This window comes from Electrona antarctica (genome assembly GCF_951216825.1).
Source record: "Electrona antarctica genome assembly, chromosome: 15".
NCBI lineage: Eukaryota > Metazoa > Chordata > Actinopteri > Myctophiformes > Myctophidae > Electrona > Electrona antarctica.
Window position 1 is genome coordinate 7,373,283 of NC_136796.1, and position 21,811 is coordinate 7,395,093.

Here is a 21,811-nt window from a genome sequence, read left to right on the forward strand (position 1 = left end):
AACCATCACAAACGTTCCTGGCAACCACGGATAACCCTAACCTTAGGGTATGGATAACAGACGGTCATGTCTACTAGAACCGGATTCTGGCAAAACAACAACAAGAAACCCATTTTCTACCTTTAACGCAAATCCGTATTACACCTCTAATGAAGACGAAACACCATTCCACTTAAACCCCCGAAAATGGACGACCCACAATTTTTGACAGAATAATTTATAAACATAGACAATATGTACCCACTGGTATAGATCCATATTTTGATGGATCTATGGCAGACTGAATTAATTGGATGAACTATACTGACGGATGCCGTAATATTGCACATGATGACAATTCTACGTATGCCCATGATGCCGTATTGTGTGGATTACCTCCAACAACCAATGTCCCCAGAATCAAATCAAACATTAATTATGGGTATCTAAATTTGCATGGCTAGGGGACCCTGCTAACATGATTCATATTGGTGTGGATGACCAGCACAGATGTCTTAACATGTAAGCTAGTCCTTTCGAGTTTTATACCTGGTGACACACTGTTGAATCAGCATGTTTACTTCAGCAGAGGTGAATGTTCATTTCTCAAGGCAAACTACACCAACGATATATTTTCGATATTTTGGGGTTTACAAGATTATACAAGCTAGTACATGTTTAAAGTAAGCATGTATATCATATCGATGTAACCTATATGTTCATGTACATACTTTCCGGTCAATCAACATTAGCATACACTCATACTAGTGTTAAGTGTATCTGTAGGAATGTACGAACAATCATACAGATCAACAGATAAATAACCTTGAAAGAGCTAAAAAGCATTGAAAGGACTCCAAGAAAAGTACAGAGTTTTACTAGGGCCCCATTACACGGTTTTCTTAAGAAAAATGTAGAGATGGATGAACCCCAATGATTTCACATAAATTACACACTGCGTTCATGATTTGATGATTCTTTGTTCAAAACAGGGTCAATACTGTAAACTTTGAAAGCCAATGTTAGACAATTAGGATGGAATATGAAATATCGGATAGATCCTTCCTGAACACATGACTATAGAGATACTATGTAACAAATTGTGGGATTTTTCTTTGGGGGGCAGAATCTGGAGGAGTAATATAAAATGTGTTTTACACATTTACTGTGTAACATTAGCATATTTTGATAAAACATGAAACAGTTTTCCACCGCTAGGCTGAAAAGTTGGAGGCTGCACTATAGTGCCCCTTTGAGCATAACATAACCATATTGTAATATAATTAGAGAGGACAGATGTGTTACATGTAAGAGCCTCATCATGGCTGAAGGATACCAAATAATAGCAGAGAATATTGGATCCATGTAATACTGTAAAAACTGACAGTTACTGCGTCCAAATAATCGTAAACACCTATGGCTCTCATACTATTCTGTATGTTGTGTAATTGTTCACAGATAGGCTACACATGCTGTATTTACAACGGTCAATATTCAAGCTAAGTATAACCCATTCATGTACGTATTGAGCCTATGGTGTAGATCTGAATTACACCTACACTACTTAAATTCACAGCCTATGGGGCAAACCTGATATTACCCCCTTTGTGGTTCCACACATGCACAAGGCAGCCAGATAGGCCTACAGTCATCCAAGCATACAGTTAGATAGCATCTCAAGAGTTAAATATCTAATGGGTTCCATTTGGTCCCCACCTGTCCATAATAGACCTATGTTACAGAAAAATCAGTTAGACAGTAAACCACCCCCCATAGAAAGCCATATAGACAGCCATACTATACTATATACTATACAGTCAGGTCCATATACAGTGGGGCATTTGGTTACCATACCACCAATAACATTGAACATTGAAAGCCTGAATTAGTCTAAAAAGTCTAAAGAATAGTCAATGCAGCTATAGACTTGCTACATTTACTAGCAAAACATAACTCATGACCCCTATACTGGCTACCCCTACATGCCTACTCATTACGCCTATAATCATAAAGCCTTAATTAAGAGCCCCTTTGTTTGCCTGCTCTCCATGATTTAGCGGACTGTGAACCACCTAACCCCTACTCTAGACCCAAAAATGAAATGAACTGAGATCCATGAAACCCCGTGCATGGGGATGTAGTGGTGTTAACCGGTATTACACCGATGAAATGCACAGATCCTCTGTAGCAAAACCCTTGTAGGACCCATGAATGATTAACAATATATATATATATATATCAAAAATAAATAGATACTACTAGGAGGCTGAAACCTTATGCATGTATATAGTGGTGATCAGCTGAATTACACCTACATTACTTAGATCCAAAGTCTATGTATGTAATCCACCACACTCACCAGAGATATACAGATATACATAGTCACCCAGGGTCCCACAGATGGATAGACAGTAAAAACATCCTGATAGCTACACATACGCACATATACATACGCACAATTAGCTCGAAATATAGACAGACAGACAGACAGACATGATACCATAGACATATAGTCCTATCCACCACATTACCCAATACACTGCCATTACAAAATACAAAGTCAATAGGAGCTTGAACACCCCCTACAGGACTATAGTGGTGCTAGATGGAATTGCATTATAAATAGGGAGTGGTGATCAGTGGAATTACAGCCTGTGTGGTAAAAAAACTGGTATTACACCTATACAAAGCCAATAGGAACTTGAACACCCCCTACAGGATTGTAGTGGTGCTAGATGAAATTGCATTATAAATAGGTAGTGGTGATCAGTGGAATTACAGCCTGTGTGGTAAAAAACTGGTATTACACCTTTGTAGGGTCACACACATACAAGAGACAACTATGAGGGCTGAAATCACATCAGGTCATAAGTGGTATTGCAGTGTAATCATCTCTATAGATATTGACCATTATGGGGTATCATTAACTTTCACTATAATTGAAAACATATACTTATATTTCCCACCCAAAGAGTCGAACTCGGGCCTCATGGTTGAAATCCATGAATCCTAAACCGCTAGACCATATGGGATATACTGTACTAACTATAACTATATACACCTTGGTCATATGCTGCATGAAAGTAATAATCACTACTTGAACTGGTCCCAATGATCATAACCATATTGTACAAATGTACAATCCGCAAATCTTGGACAAATACACAACTTCAAGGGTACATGTTAAGAGCATCAACACGTTTGGAGGGTAACAATAATAGCAGAAAATATTGGTCCCCTAATGTCACAGGTTCTGTATACATACACAGGTTAACTCAGAGCCTACACAACTCAATAGAATCTATACACCTAATATCTAGCCAACCATTGTACAAACCTTTTCCTATTTCTTTATTTTTTCATTATAAGTTTTGCTTAAATTCATTTTCTTTTTTAAATTTGCATAATTTATTCATACTTTTATTTTTCCATACCTGTACTCAATAGTGTACACCTACTGTACACCCAATACTCCAACGTATATATGCACCTGGAAATTGCAATGTTAGGGCTAAACCAACACACAAGCTGTGTGTTTTCCTGTCAGCTGTCAGCTGCTGTCATCTGTCACCTGTCACCTGTCACCTGGTACCTGTCACCTGTCAACTGTCACTTTCAAAGAGAAGGGGACCCCCACCCCCCTCTAATGAGGGGGGAGGGGGTTTACAACTGCACCTGGCACATCAAAAAGATAAGGGACCCCCCCCACCCCCGGTTTTAACTACATCTAATTAACACATTACCACAACATCAATGTTTTGAGGGGGGAGGGGGTTTACAACTGTCACCTGGCACTTCAAAGAGAATGGCCCCCACCCCCCGGTTACAACTGCCACCTGGCACTTCTAAAAGATAAGGGATCCCCCACCCCCACTCCCCCAGAGGTTCATCTAAACTTTCTATTGTTCTATTCACAGAGCCGGCATGTCTGTCTGTCTGAGGGACACCCCCCTTCCTGAAAACACGCAGGCAGGGGACAGAGAGAGAGAGGGAGAGATGGGAGATGGAGCAGACTTAAACATTTAATGATATAAAACACTTAAGCTCTTAATCCAGAGCGATTTATAATAAGCAATAACAAAAGCATGGCATACATCACAACATAAACATTAAGGTATGCATGGAATTTAGGGAATGCGTGGAATTTTATAATTATTATTATGCTAATTATATTTATGATTTTATGAGTTATGGGTTTATGAGTTATGGTTTTATGCTAATTATATTTATGAATAAATTAATATAAATTAACATAAATTACTCACTAGCGCCCCCAGTGGCAAAAATGTGCAAGGTACAGCCCTATATATAGACTACTCCCCTGAAATGCATAGAAAACTGCTTTTTTTTGGCACAGCCAATAAAAAAATTGGGGGTTCAAAAAACCCCACAGTACCCCTGAAATGCATAGAAAACTGCTTTTTTTTGGCACAGCCAATAAAAAAATTGGGGGTTCAAAAAACCCCACAGTACCCCTGAAATGCATAGAAAACTGCTTTTTTTTGGCACAGCCAATAAAAAGATTGGGGGTTCAAAAAACCCCACAGTACCCCTGAAATGCATAGAAAACTGCTTTTTTTTGGCACAGCCAATAAAAAAATTGGGGGTTCAAAAAACCCCACAGTACCCCTGAAATGCATAGAAAACTGCTTTTTTTTGGCCAAAACGCTAGAAAGGTCAAAGGTCAAAAGTCAAAAGGTCAAAGGTCAAATCGCTAAAAGGTCAAAGGTCAAAAGGTCAAAGGTCAAATCGCTAGAAAGGTCAAAAAAATTGGGGGTTCAAAAAACCCCACAGTACCCCTGAAATGCATAGAAAACTGCTTTTTTTTGGCCAAAACGCTAGAAAGGTCAAAGGTCAAAAGGTCAAAGGTCAAATCGCTCAAAGGTCAAAGGTCAAAAGGTCAAAGGTCAAAAGGTCAAAGGTCAAATCGCTAGAAAGGTCAAAAAAAATTGGGGGTTCAAAAAACCCCACAGTACCCCTGAAATGCATAGAAAACTGCTTTTTTTTGGCACAGCCAATAAAACAATTGGGGGTTCAAAAAACCCCACAGTACCCCTGAAATGCATAGAAAACTGCTTTTTTTTGGCACAGCCAATAAAAAAATTGGGGGTTCAAAAAACCCCACAGTACCCCTGAAATGCATAGAAAACTGCTTTTTTTTGGCACAGCCAATAAAAAAATTGGGGGTTCAAAAAACCCCACAGTACCCCTGAAATGCATAGAAAACTGCTTTTTTTTGGCACAGCCAATAAAAAAATTGGGGGTTCAAAAAACCCCACAGTACCCCTGAAATGCATAGAAAACTGCTTTTTTTTGGCACAGCCAATACAAAAATTGGGGGTTCAAAAAACCCCACAGTACCCCTGAAATGCATAGAAAACTGCTTTTTTTTGGCACAGCCAATAAAAAAATTGGGGGTTCAAAAAACCCCACAGTACCCCTGAAATGCATAGAAAACTGCTTTTTTTTGGCCAAAACGCTAGAAAGGTCAAAGGTCAAAAGGTCAAAGGTCAAAAGGTCAAAGGTCAAATCGCTAAAAGGTCAAAAGGTCAAAGGTGAAATCGCTAGAAAGGTCAAAAAAATTGGGGGTTCAAAAAACCCCACAGTACCCCTGAAATGCATAGAAAACTGCTTTTTTTTGGCACAGCCAATACAAAAATTGGGGGTTCAAAAAACCCCACAGTACCCCTGAAATGCATAGAAAACTGCTTTTTTTTGGCACAGCCAATACAAAAATTGGGGGTTCAAAAAACCCCACAGTACCCCTGAAATGCATAGAAAACTGCTTTTTTTTGGCACAGCCAATAAAAAAATTGGGGGTTCAAAAAACCCCACAGTACCCCTGAAATGCATAGAAAACTGCTTTTTTTTGGCACAGCCAATAAAAAAATTGGGGGTTCAAAAAACCCCACAGTACCCCTGAAATGCATAGAAAACTGCTTTTTTTTGGCCAAAACGCTAGAAAGGTCAAAGGTCAAAAGGTCAAAGGTCAAATCGCTAAAAGGTCAAAGGTCAAAAGGTCAAAGGTCAAAAGGTCAAAGGTCAAATCGCTAGAAAGGTCAAAAAAATTGGGGGTTCAAAAAACCCCACAGTACCCCTGAAATGCATAGAAAACTGCTTTTTTTTGGCACAGCCAATAAAAAAATTGGGGGTTCAAAAAACCCCACAGTACCCCTGAAATGCATAGAAAACTGCTTTTTTTTGGCACAGCCAATACAAAAATTGGGGGTTCAAAAAACCCCACAGTACCCCTGAAATGCATAGAAAACTGCTTTTTTTTGGCACAGCCAATAAAACAATTGGGGGTTCAAATAACCCCACAGTACCCCTGAAATGCATAGAAAACTGCTTTTTTTTGGCACAGCCAATACAAAAATTGGGGGTTCAAAAAACCCCACAGTACCCCTGAAATGCATAGAAAACTGCTTTTTTTTGGCACAGCCAATAAAAAAATTGGGGGTTCAAAAAACCCCACAGTACCCCTGAAATGCATAGAAAACTGCTTTTTTTTGGCACAGCCAATAAAAAAATTGGGGGTTCAAAAAACCCCACAGTACCCCTGAAATGCATAGAAAACTGCTTTTTTTTGGCACAGCCAATAAAAAAATTGGGGGTTCAAAAAACCCCACAGTACCCCTGAAATGCATAGAAAACTGCTTTTTTTTGGCACAGCCAATACAAAAATTGGGGGTTCAAAAAACCCCACAGTACCCCTGAAATGCATAGAAAACTGCTTTTTTTTGGCACAGCCAATAAAACAATTGGGGGTTCAAAAAACCCCACAGTACCCCTGAAATGCATAGAAAACTGCTTTTTTTTGGCACAGCCAATACAAAAATTGGGGGTTCAAAAAACCCCACAGTACCCCTGAAATGCATAGAAAACTGATTTTTTTTGGCACAGCCAATAAAAAAATTGGGGGTTCAAAAAACCCCACAGTACCCCTGAAATGCATAGAAAACTGCTTTTTTTTGGCACAGCCAATAAAAAAATTGGGGGTTCAAAAAACCCCACAGTACCCCTGAAATGCATAGAAAACTGCTTTTTTTTGGCACAGCCAATAAAAAAATTGGGGGTTCAAAAAACCCCACAGTACCCCTGAAATGCATAGAAAACTGCTTTTTTTTGGCACAGCCAATAAAAAAATTGGGGGTTCAAAAAACCCCACAGTACCCCTGAAATGCATAGAAAACTGCTTTTTTTTGGCACAGCCAATAAAAAAATTGGGGGTTCAAAAAACCCCACAGTACCCCTGAAATGCATAGAAAACTGCTTTTTTTTGGCCAAAACGCTAGAAAGGTCAAAGGTCAAAAGGTCAAAGGTCAAATCGCTAAAAGGTCAAAGGTCAAAAGGTCAAAGGTCAAAAGGTCAAAGGTCAAATCGCTAGAAAGGTCAAAAAAATTGGGGGTTCAAAAAACCCCACAGTACCCCTGAAATGCATAGAAAACTGCTTTTTTTTGGCACAGCCAATAAAAAAATTGGGGGTTAAAAAAACCCCACAGTACCCCTGAAATGCATAGAAAACTGCTTTTTTTTGGCACAGCCAATACAAAAATTGGGGGTTCAAAAAACCCCACAGTACCCCTGAAATGCATAGAAAACTGCTTTTTTTTGGCACAGCCAATAAAAAAATTGGGGGTTCAAAAAACCCCACAGTACCCCTGAAATGCATAGAAAACTGCTTTTTTTTGGCACAGCCAATACAAAAATTGGGGGTTCAAAAAACCCCACAGTACCCCTGAAATGCATAGAAAACTGCTTTTTTTTGGCACAGCCAATAAAAAAATTGGGGGTTCAAAAAACCCCACAGTACCCCTGAAATGCATAGAAAACTGCTTTTTTTTGGCACAGCCAATAAAAAAATTGGGGGTTCAAAAAACCCCACAGTACCCCTGAAATGCATAGAAAACTGCTTTTTTTTGGCACAGCCAATACAAAAATTGGGGGTTAAAAAAACCCCACAGTACCCCTGAAATGCATAGAAAACTGCTTTTTTTTGGCACAGCCAATAAAAAAATTGGGAGTTCAAAAAACCCCACAGTACCCCTGAAATGCATAGAAAACTGCTTTTTTTTGGCACAGCCAATAAAAAAATTGGGGGTTCAAAAAACCCCACAGTACCCCTGAAATGCATAGAAAACTGCTTTTTTTTGGCACAGCCAATAAAAAAATTGGGGGTTCAAAAAACCCCACAGTACCCCTGAAATGCATAGAAAACTGCTTTTTTTTGGCACAGCCAATACAAAAATTGGGGGTTCAAAAAACCCCACAGTACCCCTGAAATGCATAGAAAACTGCTTTTTTTTGGCCAAAACGCTAGAAAGGTCAAAGGTCAAAAGGTCAAAGGTCAAAAGGTCAAAGGTCAAATCGCTAAAAGGTCAAAGGTCAAAAGGTCAAAGGTCAAAAGGTCAAAGGTCAAATCGCTAGAAAGGTCAAAAAAATTGGGGGTTCAAAAAACCCCACAGTACCCCTGAAATGCATAGAAAACTGCTTTTTTTTGGCACAGCCAATAAAAAAATTGGGGGTTCAAAAAACCCCACAGTACCCCTGAAATGCATAGAAAACTGCTTTTTTTTGGCACAGCCAATAAAAAAATTGGGGGTTCAACCCTGAAATGCATAGAAAACTGCTTTTTTTTGGCACAGCCAATAAAACAATTGGGGGTTCAAAAAACCCCACAGTACCCCTGAAATGCATAGAAAACTGCTTTTTTTTGGCACAGCCAATACAAAAATTGGGGGTTCAAAAAACCCCACAGTACCCCTGAAATGCATAGAAAACTGCTTTTTTTTGGCACAGCCAATAAAAAAATTGGGGGTTCAAAAAACCCCACAGTACCCCTGAAATGCATAGAAAACTGCTTTTTTTTGGCACAGCCAATACAAAAATTGGGGGTTCAAAAAACCCCACAGTACCCCTGAAATGCATAGAAAACTGCTTTTTTTTGGCACAGCCAATAAAAAAATTGGGGGTTCAAAAAACCCCACAGTACCCCTGAAATGCATAGAAAACTGCTTTTTTTTGGCACAGCCAATAAAAAAATTGGGGGTTCAAAAAACCCCACAGTACCCCTGAAATGCATAGAAAACTGCTTTTTTTTGGCACAGCCAATACAAAAATTGGGGGTTCAAAAAACCCCACAGTACCCCTGAAATGCATAGAAAACTGCTTTTTTTTGGCCAAAACGCTAGAAAGGTCAAAGGTCAAAAGGTCAAAGGTCAAAAGGTCAAAGGTCAAATCGCTAAAAGGTCAAAGGTCAAAAGGTCAAAGGTCAAAAGGTCAAAGGTCAAATCGCTAGAAAGGTCAAAAAAATTGGGGGTTCAAAAAACCCCACAGTACCCCTGAAATGCATAGAAAACTGCTTTTTTTTGGCACAGCCAATAAAAAAATTGGGGGTTCAAAAAACCCCACAGTACCCCTGAAATGCATAGAAAACTGCTTTTTTTTGGCACAGCCAATAAAAAAATTGGGGGTTCAAAAAACCCCACAGTACCCCTGAAATGCATAGAAAACTGCTTTTTTTTGGCACAGCCAATACAAAAATTGGGGGTTCAAAAAACCCCACAGTACCCCTGAAATGCATAGAAAACTGCTTTTTTTTGGCACAGCCAATAAAAAAATTGGGGGTTCAAAAAACCCCACAGTACCCCTGAAATGCATATAAAACTGCTTTTTTTTGGCACAGCCAATAAAAAAATTGGGAGTTCAAAAAACCCCACAGTACCCCTGAAATGCATAGAAAACTGCTTTTTTTTGGCACAGCCAATACAAAAATTGGGGGTTCAAAAAACCCCACAGTACCCCTGAAATGCATAGAAAACTGCTTTTTTTGGCACAGCCAATAAAAAAATTGGGGGTTCAAAAAACCCCACAGTACCCCTGAAATGCATAGAAAACTGTTTTTTTTTTTGGCACAGCCCAAAAAAAAATTGGGGGTTCAAAAAACCCCACAGTACCCCTGAAATGCATAGAAAACTGCTTTTTTTTGGCACAGCCAATACAAAAATTGGGGGTTCAAAAAACCCCACAGTACCCCTGAAATGCATAGAAAACTGCTTTTTTTTGGCCAAAACGCTAGAAAGGTCAAAGGTCAAAAGGTCAAAAGTCAAAAGGTCAAAGGTCAAAAGGTCAAAGGTCAAATCGCTAAAAGGTCAAAGGTCAAAAGGTCAAAGGTCAAAAGGTCAAAGGTCAAATCGATAGAAAGGTCAAAAAAATTGGGGGTTCAAAAAACCCCACAGTACCCCTGAAATGCATAGAAAACTGCTTTTTTTTGGCACAGCCAATAAAAAAATTGGGGGTTCAAAAAACCCCACAGTACCCCTGAAATGCATAGAAAACTGCTTTTTTTTGGCACAGCCAATAAAAAAATTGGGAGTTCAAAAAACCCCACAGTACCCCTGAAATGCATAGAAAACTGCTTTTTTTTGGCACAGCCAATAAAAAAATTGGGGGTTCAAAAAACCCCACAGTACCCCTGAAATGCATAGAAAACTGCTTTTTTTTGGCCAAAACGCTAGAAAGGTCAAAGGTCAAAAGGTCAAAGGTCAAAAGGTCAAAGGTCAAATCGCTAAAGGTCAAAGGTCAAAAGGTCAAAGGTCAAAAGGTCAAAGGTCAAATCGCTAGAAAGGTCAAAAAAATTGGGGGTTCAAAAACCCCACAGTACCCCTGAAATGCATAGAAAACTGCTTTTTTTTGGCACAGCCAATAAAAAAATTGGGGGTTCAAAAAACTCCACAGTACCCCTGAAATGCATAGAAAACTGCTTTTTTTTGGCACAGCCAATAAAAAAATTGGGGGTTCAAAAAACCCCACAGTACCCCTGAAATGCATAGAAAACTGCTTTTTTTTGGCACAGCCAATAAAAAAATTGGGGGTTCAAAAAACCCCACAGTACCCCTGAAATACATAGAAAACTGCTTTTTTTTGGCACAGCCAATAAAAAAATTGGGGGTTCAAAAAACCCCACAGTACCCCTGAAATGCATAGAAAACTGCTTTTTTTTGGCACAGCCAATACAAAAATTGGGGGTTCAAAAAAACCCACAGTACCCCTGAAATGCATAGAAAACTGCTTTTTTTTGGCACAGCCAATAAAAAAATTGGGGGTTCAAAAAACCCCACAGTACCCCTGAAATGCATAGAAAACTGCTTTTTTTTGGCACAGCCAATAAAAAAATTGGGGGTTCAAAAAACCCCACAGTACCCCTGAAATGCATAGAAAACTGCTTTTTTTTGGCACAGCCAATAAAACAATTGGGGGTTCAAAAAACCCCACAGTACCCCTGAAATGCATAGAAAACTGCTTTTTTTTGGCACAGCCAATAAAAAAATTGGGGGTTCAAAAAACCCCACAGTACCCCTGAAATGCATAGAAAACTGCTTTTTTTTGGCACAGCCAATAAAGAAATTGGGGGTTCAAAAAACCCCACAGTACCCCTGAAATGCATAGAAAACTGCTTTTTTTTGGCACAGCCAATAAAACAATTGGGGGTTCAAAAAACCCCACAGTACCCCTGAAATGCATAGAAAACTGCTTTTTTTGGCACAGCCAATAAAAAAATTGGGAGTTCAAAAAACCCCACAGTACCCCTGAAATGCATAGAAAACTGCTTTTTTTTGGCACAGCCAATAAAAAAATTGGGGGTTCAAAAAACCCCACAGTACCCCTGAAATGCATAGAAAACTGCTTTTTTTTGGCACAGCCAATAAAAAAATTGGGGGTTCAAAAAACCCCACAGTACCCCTGAAATGCATAGAAAACTGCTTTTTTTTGGCACAGCCAATAAAAAAATTGGGGGTTCAAAAAACCCCACAGTACCCCTGAAATGCATAGAAAACTGCTTTTTTTGGCACAGCCAATAAAACAATTGGGGGTTCAAAAAACCCCACAGTACCCCTGAAATGCATAGAAAACTGCTTTTTTTTGGCACAGCCAATAAAAAAATTGGGGGTTCAAAAAACCCCACAGTACCCCTGAAATGCATAGAAAACTGCTTTTTTTTGGCACAGCCAATAAAAAAATTGGGGGTTCAAAAAACCCCACAGTACCCCTGAAATGCATAGAAAACTGCTTTTTTTTGGCACAGCCAATAAAAAAATTGGGGGTTCAAAAAACCCCACAGTACCCCTGAAATGCATAGAAAACTGCTTTTTTTTGGCACAGCCAATACAAAAATTGGGGGTTCAAAAAACCCCACAGTACCCCTGAAATGCATAGAAAACTGCTTTTTTTTGGCACAGCCAATAAAAAAATTGGGGGTTCAAAAAACCCCACAGTACCCCTGAAATGCATAGAAAACTGCTTTTTTTGGCACAGCCAATACAAAAATTGGGGGTTCAAAAAACCCCACAGTACCCCTGAAATGCATAGAAAACTGCTTTTTTTTGGCACAGCCAATACAAAAATTGGGGGTTCAAAAAACCCCACAGTACCCCTGAAATGCATAGAAAACTGCTTTTTTTTGGCACAGCCAATAAAAAAATTGGGGGTTCAAAAAACCCCACAGTACCCCTGAAATGCATAGAAAACTGCTTTTTTTTGGCACAGCCAATAAAAAAATTGGGAGTTCAAAAAACCCCACAGTACCCCTGAAATGCATAGAAAACTGCTTTTTTTTGGCACAGCCAATAAAAAAATTGGGGGTTCAAAAAACCCCACAGTACCCCTGAAATGCATAGAAAACTGCTTTTTTTTGGCACAGCCAATAAAAAAATGGGGGGTTCAAAAAACCCCACAGTACCCCTGAAATGCATAGAAAACTGCTTTTTTTTGGCACAGCCAATACAAAAATTGGGGGTTCAAAAAACCCCACAGTACCCCTGAAATGCATAGAAAACTGCTTTTTTTTGGCCAAAACGCTAGAAAGGTCAAAGGTCAAAAGGTCAAAGGTCAAATCGCTAAAAGGTCAAAGGTCAAAAGGTCAAAGGTCAAATCGCTAGAAAGGTCAAAAAAATTGGGGGTTCAAAAAACCCCACAGTACCCCTGAAATGCATAGAAAACTGCTTTTTTTTGGCACAGCCAATAAAAAAATTGGGGGTTCAAAAAACCCCACAGTACCCCTGAAATGCATAGAAAACTGCTTTTTTTTGGCACAGCCAATAAAAAAATTGGGGGTTCAAAAAACCCCACAGTACCCCTGAAATGCATAGAAAACTGCTTTTTTTTGGCACAGCCAATAAAAAAATTGGGGGTTCAAAAAACCCCACAGTACCCCTGAAATGCATAGAAAACTGCTTTTTTTTGGCACAGCCAATACAAAAATTTGGGGTTCAAAAAACCCCACAGTACCCCTGAAATGCATAGAAAACTGCTTTTTTTTGGCACAGCCAATAAAAAAATTGGGGGTTCAAAAAACCCCACAGTACCCCTGAAATGCATAGAAAACTGCTTTTTTTTGGCACAGCCAATAAAAAAATTGGGAGTTCAAAAAACCCCACAGTACCCCTGAAATGCATAGAAAACTGCTTTTTTTTGGCACAGCCAATAAAAAAATTGGGGGTTCAAAAAACCCCACAGTACCCCTGAAATGCATAGAAAACTGCTTTTTTTTGGCACAGCCAATAAAAAAATTGGGGGTTAAAAAAACCCCACAGTACCCCTGAAATGCATAGAAAACTGCTTTTTTTTGGCACAGCCAATACAAAAATTGGGGGTTCAAAAAACCCCACAGTACCCCTGAAATGCATAGAAAACTGCTTTTTTTTGGCCAAAACGCTAGAAAGGTCAAAGGTCAAAAGGTCAAAAGGTCAAAGGTCAAATCGCTAAAAGGTCAAAGGTCAAAAGGTCAAAGGTCAAATCGCTAGAAAGGTCAAAAAAATTGGGGGTTCAAAAAACCCCACAGTACCCCTGAAATGCATAGAAAACTGCTTTTTTTTGGCACAGCCAATACAAAAATTGGGGGTTCAAAAAACCCCACAGTACCCCTGAAATGCATAGAAAACTGTTTTTTTTTGGCACAGCCAATAAAAAAATTGGGGGTTCAAAAAACCCCACAGTACCCCTGAAATGCATAGAAAACTGCTTTTTTTTGGCACAGCCAATAAAACAATTGGGGGTTCAAAAAACCCCACAGTACCCCTGAAATGCATAGAAAACTGCTTTTTTTTGGCACAGCCAATACAAAAATTGGGGGTTCAAAAAACCCCACAGTACCCCTGAAATGCATAGAAAACTGCTTTTTTTTGGCACAGCCAATAAAAAAATTGGGGGTTCAAAAAACCCCACAGTACCCCTGAAATGCATAGAAAACTGCTTTTTTTTGGCACAGCCAATAAAAAAATTGGGGGTTCAAAAAACCCCACAGTACCCCTGAAATGCATAGAAAACTGCTTTTTTTTGGCACAGCCAATAAAGAAATTGGGGGTTCAAAAAACCCCACAGTACCCCTGAAATGCATAGAAAACTGCTTTTTTTTTGCACAGCCAATAAAAGAATTGGGGGTTAAAAAAACCCCACAGTACCCCTGAAATGCATAGAAAACTGCTTTTTTTTGGCACAGCCAATACAAAAATTTGGGGTTCAAAAAACCCCACAGTACCCCTGAAATGCATAGAAAACTGCTTTTTTTTGGCACAGCCAATAAAAAAATTGGGGGTTCAAAAAACCCCACAGTACCCCTGAAATGCATAGAAAACTGCTTTTTTTTGGCACAGCCAATAAAAAAATTGGGGGTTCAAAAAACCCCACAGTACCCCTGAAATGCATAGAAAACTGCATTTTTTTGGCACAGCCAATACAAAAATTTGGGGTTCAAAAAACCCCACAGTACCCCTGAAATGCATAGAAAACTGCTTTTTTTTGGCACAGCCAATAAAAAAATTGGGGATTCAAAAAACCCCACAGTACCCCTGAAATGCATAGAAAACTGCTTTTTTTTGGCACAGCCAATAAAAAAATTGGGAGTTCAAAAAACCCCACAGTACCCCTGAAATGCATAGAAAACTGCTTTTTTTTGGCACAGCCAATAAAAAAATTGGGGGTTCAAAAAACCCCACAGTACCCCTGAAATGCATAGAAAACTGCTTTTTTTTGGCACAGCCAATAAAAAAATTGGGGGTTCAAAAAACCCCACAGTACCCCTGAAATGCATAGAAAACTGCTTTTTTTTGGCACAGCCAATACAAAAATTGGGGGTTCAAAAAACCCCACAGTACCCCTGAAATGCATAGAAAACTGCTTTTTTTTGGCCAAAACGCTAGAAAGGTCAAAGGTCAAAAGGTCAAAAGGTCAAAGGTCAAATCGCTAAAAGGTCAAAGGTCAAAAGGTCAAAGGTCAAATCGCTAGAAAGGTCAAAAAAATTGGGGGTTCAAAAAACCCCACAGTACCCCTGAAATGCATAGAAAACTGCTTTTTTTTGGCACAGCCAATAAAAAAATTGGGGGTTCAAAAAACCCCACAGTACCCCTGAAATGCATAGAAAACTGCTTTTTTTTGGCACAGCCAATAAAGAAATTGGGGGTTCAAAAAACCCCACAGTACCCCTGAAATGCATAGAAAACTGCTTTTTTTTGGCACAGCCAATAAAACAATTGGGGGTTCAAAAAACCCCACAGTACCCCTGAAATGCATAGAAAACTGCTTTTTTTTGGCACAGCCAACAAAAAAATTGGGGGTTCAAAAAACCCCACAGTACCCATGAAATGCATAGAAAACTGCTTTTTTTTGGCACAGCCAATAAAAAAATTGGGGGTTCAAAAAAACCCCACAGTACCCCTGAAATGCATAGAAAACTGCTTTTTTTTGGCACAGCCAATAAAAAAATTGGGGGTTCAAAAAACCCCACAGTACCCCTGAAATGCATAGAAAACTGCTTTTTTTTGGCACAGCCAATAAAAAAATTGGGGGTTCAAAAAACCCCACAGTACCCCTGAAATGCATAGAAAACTGCTTTTTTTTGGCACAGCCAATAAAAAAATTGGGGGTTCAAAAAACCCCACAGTACCCCTGAAATGCATAGAAAACTGCTTTTTTTTGGCACAGCCAATACAAAAATTGGGGGTTCAAAAAACCCCACAGTACCCCTGAAATGCATAGAAAACTGCTTTTTTTTGGCACAGCCAATACAAAAATTGGGGGTTCAAAAAACCCCACAGTACCCCTGAAATGCATAGAAAACTGCTTTTTTTTGGCACAGCCAATAAAAAAATTGGGGGTTCAAAAAACCCCACAGTACCCCTGAAATGCATAGAAAACTGCTTTTTTTTGGCACAGCCAATAAAAAAATTGGGAGTTCAAAAAACCCCACAGTACCCCTGAAATGCATAGAAAACTGCTTTTTTTTGGCACAGCCAATAAAAAAATTGGGGGTTCAAAAAACCCCACAGTACCCCTGAAATGCATAGAAAACTGCTTTTTTTTGGCACAGCCAATAAAAAAATGGGGGGTTCAAAAAACCCCACAGTACCCCTGAAATGCATAGAAAACTGCTTTTTTTTGGCACAGCCAATACAAAAATTGGGGGTTCAAAAAACCCCACAGTACCCCTGAAATGCATAGAAAACTGCTTTTTTTTGGCCAAAACGCTAGAAAGGTCAAAGGTCAAAAGGTCAAAGGTCAAATCGCTAAAAGGTCAAAGGTCAAAAGGTCAAAGGTCAAATCGCTAGAAAGGTCAAAAAAATTGGGGGTTCAAAAAACCCCACAGTACCCCTGAAATGCATAGAAAACTGCTTTTTTTTGGCACAGCCAATAAAAAAATTGGGGGTTCAAAAAACCCCACAGTACCCCTGAAATGCATAGAAAACTGCTTTTTTTTGGCACAGCCAATAAAAAAATTGGGGGTTCAAAAAACCCCACAGTACCCCTGAAATGCATAGAAAACTGCTTTTTTTTGGCACAGCCAATAAAAAAATTGGGGGTTCAAAAAACCCCACAGTACCCCTGAAATGCATAGAAAACTGCTTTTTTTTGGCACAGCCAATACAAAAATTTGGGGTTCAAAAAACCCCACAGTACCCCTGAAATGCATAGAAAACTGCTTTTTTTTGGCACAGCCAATAAAAAAATTGGGGGTTCAAAAAACCCCACAGTACCCCTGAAATGCATAGAAAACTGCTTTTTTTTGGCACAGCCAATAAAAAAATTGGGAGTTCAAAAAACCCCACAGTACCCCTGAAATGCATAGAAAACTGCTTTTTTTTGGCACAGCCAATAAAAAAATTGGGGGTTCAAAAAACCCCACAGTACCCCTGAAATGCATAGAAAACTGCTTTTTTTTGGCACAGCCAATAAAAAAATTGGGGGTTAAAAAAACCCCACAGTACCCCTGAAATGCATAGAAAACTGCTTTTTTTTGGCACAGCCAATACAAAAATTGGGGGTTCAAAAAACCCCACAGTACCCCTGAAATGCATAGAAAACTGCTTTTTTTTGGCCAAAACGCTAGAAAGGTCAAAGGTCAAAAGGTCAAAAGGTCAAAGGTCAAATCGCTAAAAGGTCAAAGGTCAAAAGGTCAAAGGTCAAATCGCTAGAAAGGTCAAAAAAATTGGGGGTTCAAAAAACCCCACAGTACCCCTGAAATGCATAGAAAACTGCTTTTTTTTGGCACAGCCAATACAAAAATTGGGGGTTCAAAAAACCCCACAGTACCCCTGAAATGCATAGAAAACTGTTTTTTTTTGGCACAGCCAATAAAAAAATTGGGGGTTCAAAAAACCCCACAGTACCCCTGAAATGCATAGAAAACTGCTTTTTTTTGGCACAGCCAATAAAACAATTGGGGGTTCAAAAAACCCCACAGTACCCCTGAAATGCATAGAAAACTGCTTTTTTTTGGCACAGCCAATACAAAAATTGGGGGTTCAAAAAACCCCACAGTACCCCTGAAATGCATAGAAAACTGTTTTTTTTTGGCACAGCCAATAAAAAAATTGGGGGTTCAAAAAACCCCACAGTACCCCTGAAATGCATAGAAAACTGCTTTTTTTTGGCACAGCCAATAAAACAATTGGGGGTTCAAAAAACCCCACAGTACCCCTGAAATGCATAGAAAACTGCTTTTTTTTGGCACAGCCAATACAAAAATTGGGGGTTCAAAAAACCCCACAGTACCCCTGAAATGCATAGAAAACTGCTTTTTTTTGGCACAGCCAATAAAAAAATTGGGGGTTCAAAAAACCCCACAGTACCCCTGAAATGCATAGAAAACTGCTTTTTTTTGGCACAGCCAATAAAAAAATTGGGGGTTCAAAAAACCCCACAGTACCCCTGAAATGCATAGAAAACTGCTTTTTTTTGGCACAGCCAATAAAGAAATTGGGGGTTCAAAAAACCCCACAGTACCCCTGAAATGCATAGAAAACTGCTTTTTTTTTGCACAGCCAATAAAAGAATTGGGGGTTAAAAAAACCCCACAGTACCCCTGAAATGCATAGAAAACTGCTTTTTTTTGGCACAGCCAATACAAAAATTTGGGGTTCAAAAAACCCCACAGTACCCCTGAAATGCATAGAAAACTGCTTTTTTTTGGCACAGCCAATAAAAAAATTGGGGGTTCAAAAAACCCCACAGTACCCCTGAAATGCATAGAAAACTGCTTTTTTTTGGCACAGCCAATAAAAAAATTGGGGGTTCAAAAAACCCCACAGTACCCCTGAAATGCATAGAAAACTGCATTTTTTTGGCACAGCCAATACAAAAATTTGGGGTTCAAAAAACCCCACAGTACCCCTGAAATGCATAGAAAACTGCTTTTTTTTGGCACAGCCAATAAAAAAATTGGGGATTCAAAAAACCCCACAGTACCCCTGAAATGCATAGAAAACTGCTTTTTTTTGGCACAGCCAATAAAAAAATTGGGAGTTCAAAAAACCCCACAGTACCCCTGAAATGCATAGAAAACTGCTTTTTTTTGGCACAGCCAATAAAAAAATTGGGGGTTCAAAAAACCCCACAGTACCCCTGAAATGCATAGAAAACTGCTTTTTTTTGGCACAGCCAATAAAAAAATTGGGGGTTCAAAAAACCCCACAGTACCCCTGAAATGCATAGAAAACTGCTTTTTTTTGGCACAGCCAATACAAAAATTGGGGGTTCAAAAAACCCCACAGTACCCCTGAAATGCATAGAAAACTGCTTTTTTTTGGCCAAAACGCTAGAAAGGTCAAAGGTCAAAAGGTCAAAAGGTCAAAGGTCAAATCGCTAAAAGGTCAAAGGTCAAAAGGTCAAAGGTCAAATCGCTAGAAAGGTCAAAAAAATTGGGGGTTCAAAAAACCCCACAGTACCCCTGAAATGCATAGAAAACTGCTTTTTTTTGGCACAGCCAATAAAAAAATTGGGGGTTCAAAAAACCCCACAGTACCCCTGAAATGCATAGAAAACTGCTTTTTTTTGGCACAGCCAATAAAGAAATTGGGGGTTCAAAAAACCCCACAGTACCCCTGAAATGCATAGAAAACTGCTTTTTTTTGGCACAGCCAATAAAACAATTGGGGGTTCAAAAAACCCCACAGTACCCCTGAAATGCATAGAAAACTGCTTTTTTTTGGCACAGCCAACAAAAAAATTGGGGGTTCAAAAAACCCCACAGTACCCATGAAATGCATAGAAAACTGCTTTTTTTTGGCACAGCCAATAAAAAAATTGGGGGTTCAAAAAAACCCCACAGTACCCCTGAAATGCATAGAAAACTGCTTTTTTTTGGCACAGCCAATAAAAAAATTGGGGGTTCAAAAAACCCCACAGTACCCCTGAAATGCATAGAAAACTGCTTTTTTTTGGCACAGCCAATAAAAAAATTGGGGGTTCAAAAAACCCCACAGTACCCCTGAAATGCATAGAAAACTGCTTTTTTTTGGCACAGCCAATAAAAAAATTGGGGGTTCAAAAAACCCCACAGTACCCCTGAAATGCATAGAAAACTGCTTTTTTTTGGCACAGCCAATACAAAAATTGGGGGTTCAAAAAACCCCACAGTACCCCTGAAATGCATAGAAAACTGCTTTTTTTTGGCACAGCCAATAAAAAAATTGGGGGTTCAAAAAACCCCACAGTACCCCTGAAATGCATAGAAAACTGCTTTTTTTTGGCACAGCCAATACAAAAATTGGGAGTTCAAAAAACCCCACAGTACCCCTGAAATGCATAGAAAACTGCTTTTTTTTGGCACAGCCAATAAAAAAATTGGGGGTTCAAAAAACCCCACAGTACCCCTGAAATGCATAGAAAACTGCTTTTTTTGGCACAGCCAATAAAAAAATTGGGGGTTCAAAAAACCCCACAGTACCCCTGAAATGCATAGAAAACTGCTTTTTTTTGGCACAGCCAATACAAAAATTGGGGGTTCAAAAAACCCCACAGTACCCCTGAAATGCATAGAAAACTGCTTTTTTTTGGCACAGCCAATAAAAAAATTGGGGGTTCAAAAAACCCCACAGTACCCCTGAAATGCATAGAAAACTGCTTTTTTTTGGCACAGCCAATAAAAAAATTGGGGGTTCAAAAAACCCCACAGTACCCCTGAAATGCATAGAAAACTGCTTTTTTTTGGCCAAAATGCTAGAAAGGTCAAAGGTCAAAAGGTCAAAGGTCAAATCGCTAAAAGGTCAAAGGTCAAATGGTCAAAAGGTCAAAGGTCAAATCGCTAGAAAGGTCAAACAAATTGGGGGTTCAAAAAACCCCACAGTACCCCTGAAATGCATAGAAAACTGCTTTTTTTTGGCACAGCCAATAAAAAAATTGGGGGTTCAAAAAACCCCACAGTACCCCTGAAATGCATAGAAAACTGCTTTTTTTTGGCACAGCCAATAAAAAAATTGGGGGTTCAAAAAACCCCACAGTACCCCTGAAATGCATAGAAAACTGCTTTTTTTTGGCACAGCCAATAAAAAAATTGGGGGTTCAAAAAACCCCACAGTACCCCTGAAATGCATAGAAAACTGCTTTTTTTTGGCACAGCCAATAAAAAAATTGGGGGTTCAAAAAACCCCACAGTACCCCTGAAATGCATAGAAAACTGCTTTTTTTTGGCACAGCCAATAAAAAAATTGGGGGTTCAAAAAACCCCACAGTACCCCTGAAATGCATAGAAAACTGCTTTTTTTTGGCACAGCCAATAAAGAAATTGGGGGTTCAAAAAACCCCACAGTACCCCTGAAATGCATAGAAAACTGCTTTTTTTTGGCACAGCCAATAAAACAATTGGGGGTTCAAAAAACCCCACAGTACCCCTGAAATGCATAGAAAACTGCTTTTTTTTGGCACAGCCAACAAAAAAATTGGGGGTTCAAAAAACCCCACAGTACCCATGAAATGCATAGAAAACTGCTTTTTTTTGGCACAGCCAATAAAAAAATTGGGGGTTCAAAAAAACCCCACAGTACCCCTGAAATGCATAGAAAACTGCTTTTTTTTGGCACAGCCAATAAAAAAATTGGGGGTTCAAAAAACCCCACAGTACCCCTGAAATGCATAGAAAACTGCTTTTTTTTGGCACAGCCAATAAAAAAATTGGGGGTTCAAAAAACCCCACAGTACCCCTGAAATGCATAGAAAACTGCTTTTTTTTGGCACAGCCAATAAAAAAATTGGGGGTTCAAAAAACCCCACAGTACCCCTGAAATGCATAGAAAACTGCTTTTTTTTGGCACAGCCAATACAAAAATTGGGGGTTCAAAAAACCCCACAGTACCCCTGAAATGCATAGAAAACTGCTTTTTTTTGGCACAGCCAATAAAAAAATTGGGGGTTCAAAAAACCCCACAGTACCCCTGAAATGCATAGAAAACTGCTTTTTTTTGGCACAGCCAATACAAAAATTGGGAGTTCAAAAAACCCCACAGTACCCCTGAAATGCATAGAAAACTGCTTTTTTTTGGCACAGCCAATACAAAAATTGGGG